A 6,096-nucleotide genomic window follows, 5' to 3' on the forward strand; every position below is an offset into this window, starting at 1 on the left:
GTTTGTGTGGAGCACTGGGATGAATTCCTGCCTCAACACTGGTAGAACTGGAAGTAGTTGATTGATAGAAGTGGTAGATATTGGCCGTGTGAGTGTAAAGTCTGTGCCACTGGTCAACCATTGGTGTTTAACACTGATTATAATGATTAATCTGAATTCTCAAATGAAGCTCATGTAAAAACCATGAAGGTGTCTCTTCTGACGTCACCAGTCGGTTCATCTCAGTGAAGTTTGCTGTAGATGTGAGTCGCTGTCGTCATGACGGCGTTGAGTTGTGTGTAGGTGACTCTAAAATGGCCGTCACAGGGGCAATCACATCTTTCCATTCTTTCACATGCACATGCAGCAGAGGCAGTTTTAGGTCACACACACACACACACACACACACACACACACACACACACACACACACACACACACACACACACACACACACACACACACACACACACACACACGCCCTTCGCTCTGGATCTATTTTCTGCAGTGATTTGCACCTTCCCCCACCACGCACACAGACACACACACACACATGACCTTACACTTTCCTATACTGCTGTTTTTACGTGTGACCTTCTGAGAGCTTTATGTGTCGAATACACTATTATAATATTGCAAACTAGTAGAATATTGGATAAATATTATTTTTGGGGGTTCGATAGAGTTCCCTGCGTCCATGTTATTGTCACCGTTGATCTGATATTTGAGAACCAAGTCATGCTGCAATTCTGCAGATATATCATTTTAGTACCACACCACTGCCTGGGTGTAAACATGTTGGGTTTGGTTTGAGAAATCTGAAGCTCTCAACAGGGGGATGTGTTTAAAAAGGTCAAAGACAGGGTACGGGGATTTCATTACCTCGGAGGTTGTGTTTTCATCTGTGTTTGTTTGTTAGTTGGCAGGATTACACAAAAACTACCGGACGGATCAGCAGGAAACTTGGTTAAAGGCTGTGGGTCCGGAACAAACTCATTAAGTTCTGATGCGGATCCGGATCATTGTCTTTCACATTGCGAGAGGATGTTTTCTAAAAATGTTGTTGATTTGTCAGGGAATTATTCAGGGGTCTTGATGAGAAAAACATTTTTACTGACAGTCAACTGAGACTGACTCCTTTCATGTTCCAATTTCTCCTTTTTCCCACAAAAATATTGATTAGAGCGGCTTTATTTCCACTGGTTTTCACTTTGATGACAGTTTTTTTTTGTGTGTTCAAACTTTGTGAGTGACAGAGGAAGCCTGAGCTTTTCTCTGCTGGGCTCAGCGTGGTCACTTTCAGGCTCAGTCAGCTAGAAAAATGATTGAGTCCCACAAAAACATGACCCCCAGGCCCCCTACAGGCCATGTTCCTGTGTTACCCTCGATGCCATAGCTACCCCTCTCCTCCCCTTCTCCTCAATCTTATGTCATCTCCTTTAACGTCGCCCCTCATCCCCGCTGATCTTCTATACATTCCTTCCCCTGCGAAGCTGCAGGACCCTCTCACCCATTTCCCCCCTCTCTGCACCTCAGACCACCCCCTTTATCGCTGCCTCACAAACCCCCGGCCTTTTCCTTTTCACATTGTTTCTCCGCGGACCCTATTGTCCCAGCGAAGAAGGAGAAAGTTGGTTGGGGGGGGGCCGAGAAGAAAAAGAGGAGAAGGGGGGAGAGAATGTGAATTCTCTGTTCTCAGGGCAGGACGGGTCCACCCACATCAGGGTCTGGAAATTCCACTGCAGCTTCCTGCTTCTTCTCCCAGTCTTTCCCCTTTTCACTCATCTCTGTCATATTTGCTCTTGACGTCATGTGCCTCCATAACTTTTCATGCATACGATGATGTTACACCAAGCATGTCCAGAGGGGGTTAAACTCTGCAGGGTTTCTTTTTGTGTCTGAAGTGCGATGATGCAAAAATGTCATTTCTGGTTAATGATCAAAACGGATTAAAACACAGATATTGGTGCTTTTTTTAAAGGAAGCAAACTGCAGTGTTAAGTACGTGAGAACTTAACCAGAACCAAATTCAGGAAACATGCTGAAATTTCAGTTTTACGGTTACTCGTGCTCGGAGAACGGAGTCAATCATGAGCTATTTACAGACATGAACTCCAGAAAATGTCCAGACCTAATTTGAGAGTTGGCCTCTCGCATATGAAGAACTCAGCAGGAGGTTTCTTTGCCTTCATCACACATTGACACAGTGCATCTATATGGGCAGCACTTTCTCTATGAGAGCTTAGAGCCACATGTCCCCAGCAGATTTATGCCCAATATTGAACATGAAACATTATACAATATTAATTTTAATACTAGGAAGAAGCGTTAAGTGGGACACAACACTGCACACGTTCATTATCTCTCTGCTTCCTCTCCTCATCCATCTTCTTCCGCCCTCCTGCCTTCTTGACGTGATTTACATTCATAACATGCTCAAAGCTCACGTGTGACACCTTGTTGTCTGAGCTTCTCTTCATTCCATCATCCGTGTTAGATTCCCAGCAGGTGCATCGGAGCTGATGTATTAAACATATGAAGGTTGATTACAGACGACAGACGCACGTCCCGCCCGGACCCAAACATCTGCCCCATAATCCCATCTGAAACCTCCATGTGTCATTTTGTGTTTTAATCAATCTGCTATCTGTTGTAATTTGGCTGTCAGTTACACCAGGGCCACAGAGAATACTGACACTCTCTTGACAGGTATCGGATAAAATATTATAACAGGGGAAATTAAACAGCAGGGAATCGTGTTCATTAATACGTCTGTTCATTTCACAAAGAAACCTTAAAGATATAATATGTAACAATTCTTTGTGTGTTTCTTCCTTCCACCCCTAGAGGCAGAAGTTTCATACTGTACATTTAATGTACATTAGATTTATTTCTACTATGATAAAAAATAGCAGGTTTAACAAATAAATGATGAATAAAGGAGGATAGTGGAAGAGATTTCTTCCTCAGCAGTGTTTTAGCATCTTTGAGATCATTGCTTTGTTTTTACAGGTTTTAAACGTTTGTGGTTTCGGTTCAGTCTCATGATTCTCATCGGGGTTGTTTCCAGAAGCAGCCGGCTGCGGCTTTCTGTGAAAAAAGGCCCTGGCTTAATAAAACTAATAAAAGCGTATTTATTGTACATAGCTCTAGAATCAGAGGGTGAATGGTGATGAACATACTCAAGCACTTAGCAGCTAAAGAGCCTGATATTTCCATCATGAGCTGATGGCCCAAAAAATAATAAATGTATAATTCGTGTGTTGATGCTGAAAATTAAGTAAGTACACACACACACACACACACACACACACACACACACACACACACACACACACACACACACACACACACACACACACACACGTTTGATTTGTCCGCCAAGGTCATATCTGATTTATCGGGCCTCATCTGCCGCATCAAATCTGAAGGGAAATCTGTCTGAGAAAACATTTACACACACACACACGGCAACTTACACACACACACTTACAGGACACCAAACACACACACGCTCTTCATTGTACACAAACAAACAGCACTTGACTCTTTCCTGAGACTCCACACACGCACAGGGACGATGTGTTGCGTGTTAAGAGTCTCGTCAGGTGTGTATTTATGTCTTTATGTATTTTTATCTCAAAGGTCATATTTAGACCCTGAACGCTGACGTTCCACATGTTAAAACGCTGATTAATGACACATCTCACTCTGCTTTTACTTTCATAAACTGCAGCACTCAGTAAAACATGAAACATCATCAATTAAAATACAAAGATGTGAACATACACAGGCAGGAAGGCAAAGACAACTAAAACCATGCTTTACAAAATAAAAGCTGAATATGTTTAAAATGAAAAAAAAGAAAAACCTGTGGTGAAAAGATGAATTGTTTTAGTGGGTGAAGGTTTTGAAAGGTTCGGGGTCTTGACCTTGTCGTCACTATAAAAAGACAGTGAACAGGCTCTGGGTGGGTTCTCCACAGATGCAGAGCCAATAAACTATTGATAGAGTCCATTGTTTTTTTTTTCTCTTTCAGACAAAGAAACTTTCTCTGACCTCTACAGTCGACCATTGTCTGACACTTTCCATGAGCCGGAGCCAGCGGACTGTACAAGGAGAGGACATCATTATGAAGTCACACACTCACACACACACACACACACACACACACACACACACACACACACACACACACACACACACACACACACACACACACACACACACACACACACACACACACACTGCTCTGTAGGAGACGCCAGTCTGCTTCACAGTGTCCTCAAGTCGCCAGCCACTTCCAAGAAGCACGAGAAGCCCCTTTAACACACTGAAGTCCACGGCCCTCAGTCACGCTGATAGCACAGGAATATGTGTCAAGGGGCACGATTCGCTCCCCAGAGGTTATCATGAAGTTAAACAGGACACAGGGCTTCTCTGACGAGCTGGAGGAGAAGCTGAAACTTACCACCAGGGGGGGTACGGGGGGGCACAGAGACAGTGGAAGTAAATAATGAATGTTGTCGATACAGCAGCAACTAACTATTATTTTATCAATTATAACTATTCTTTACTGCTTTATTCAAAGTTAGAGAGCAGAGCAATTGCAAACTATTTCTCAATGTGACGGTTTCAAACGGACCAGCAGTTTGAAACCAACTGACTAATTGTTTCAGCCATATAATGATGTTTCAGGCTGCACCTATATCAAACTCAATCGCCACCTGGTGGCTGGCTGCTGTATAGGTCCTGAACCCTGCCTCTTCCATGTTAGTGGATGGGACATGGACCAGATTAAAAAGTTTCAAAGTCTCAAAGACAGTTTCAGCTTCTGTCATTTAGGATAGTTCTTATCACACTGATGTTTGTTGAAGTGTTCATTTTTTTTCCGTATCCGGCATATTTAGGCTTAAGTATCCAGTCAATGTTTGAGATCATGACATCTTAGCAACATCGTGTTATTACAAAAAAATCTGTTTTAGGATATGAATAAATCAAATTGGAGCACAGAGAAGACTGAGGAGCTTTATGTAGAACACACATGCCTGTCACACGTCTGTTGTGTCCTCAGGCTCAGTATAAAGATCAGCTCCCCCTCGTCCCAAATCCATAACTTCATCCAGGCTACGGACATATTAAAGGAAAGTGAGGCCTGCAGGCACGAAATATGTGCTTGTGTCTACAGTTACACAAAAGTGATTCCATTCTTGTACCTTGGAAACCTTGTGCAATATCTCTTAAGTTAAGACTAAGCTTGTTCCTTCTCCAGTTCAGTTCAGACCACACAATATTACCATATGTCCCTTCTGCAAGTTTTGAAGGTCAAGACAAAAGCTTGTATTTCAGGTGGGGAGGAATACTGTGTCTTCTCTAAATCCTTTTATACTGCATAAAGACAATGAAGGAGCCAGTCGACGTGCAGCGAGGACACCGGAGCTTTATCTCACTGGGGTAAAAGTAAAGGTGGTAAGAATAGCAAGGACACTCAAGGTCAAACATGTTATTAGGGCGAGTTCGCCTGCGCCGCCGGCTGTGGGGCGGAGGGGGCTTCATCAGAGGCAGCTCCGCTCGGCCACCGTTCAGGAAATGATGTTTCCTCGGGCTGATTGTTTCTATATTTGGGGAAATCCTGAGGATCATAGAGATCTCTGGGATATTGTGTCAAAGTTACTGGGCAACAGTATCACGCTCCGATTGGACGTCTTCGATGTAAACAGAGATAAGACGGTGACGCCACGAAATAATGTTGTAAACTGTGGCAAAGGTGAGTCGGTTCAACCAATGTGGACTTCGTAGGAGACTGGGGAGGATGTTGTTCTGTGCCTGAGGGATTCAATACAATACAATACAATTCAATACAAGAATAACAATTGAGTGTTACTACCTGGAAGTTACATTCATATTAGACAATTCTGTAACTCCTGTATTCAGTGTTAACCATAGACTGTATATAAAGATGGACGACATGGAAGCTATACAAAAGTGAAGCCAAATCATCTGGATCGCCCCCTGGTGGCTGAGTTACTGCATAAACTCTGGCTCCAGATAAAATCATCAGCAGAAGATGGCTTCATTTTTGCATCATGGGAGGAAGTGGAGAGGCGTCTTGCAGAA

The sequence above is a fragment of the Hippoglossus stenolepis genome, chromosome 22 (assembly GCF_022539355.2).
Source record: "Hippoglossus stenolepis isolate QCI-W04-F060 chromosome 22, HSTE1.2, whole genome shotgun sequence".
In the NCBI taxonomy this organism is placed as follows: domain Eukaryota; kingdom Metazoa; phylum Chordata; class Actinopteri; order Pleuronectiformes; family Pleuronectidae; genus Hippoglossus; species Hippoglossus stenolepis.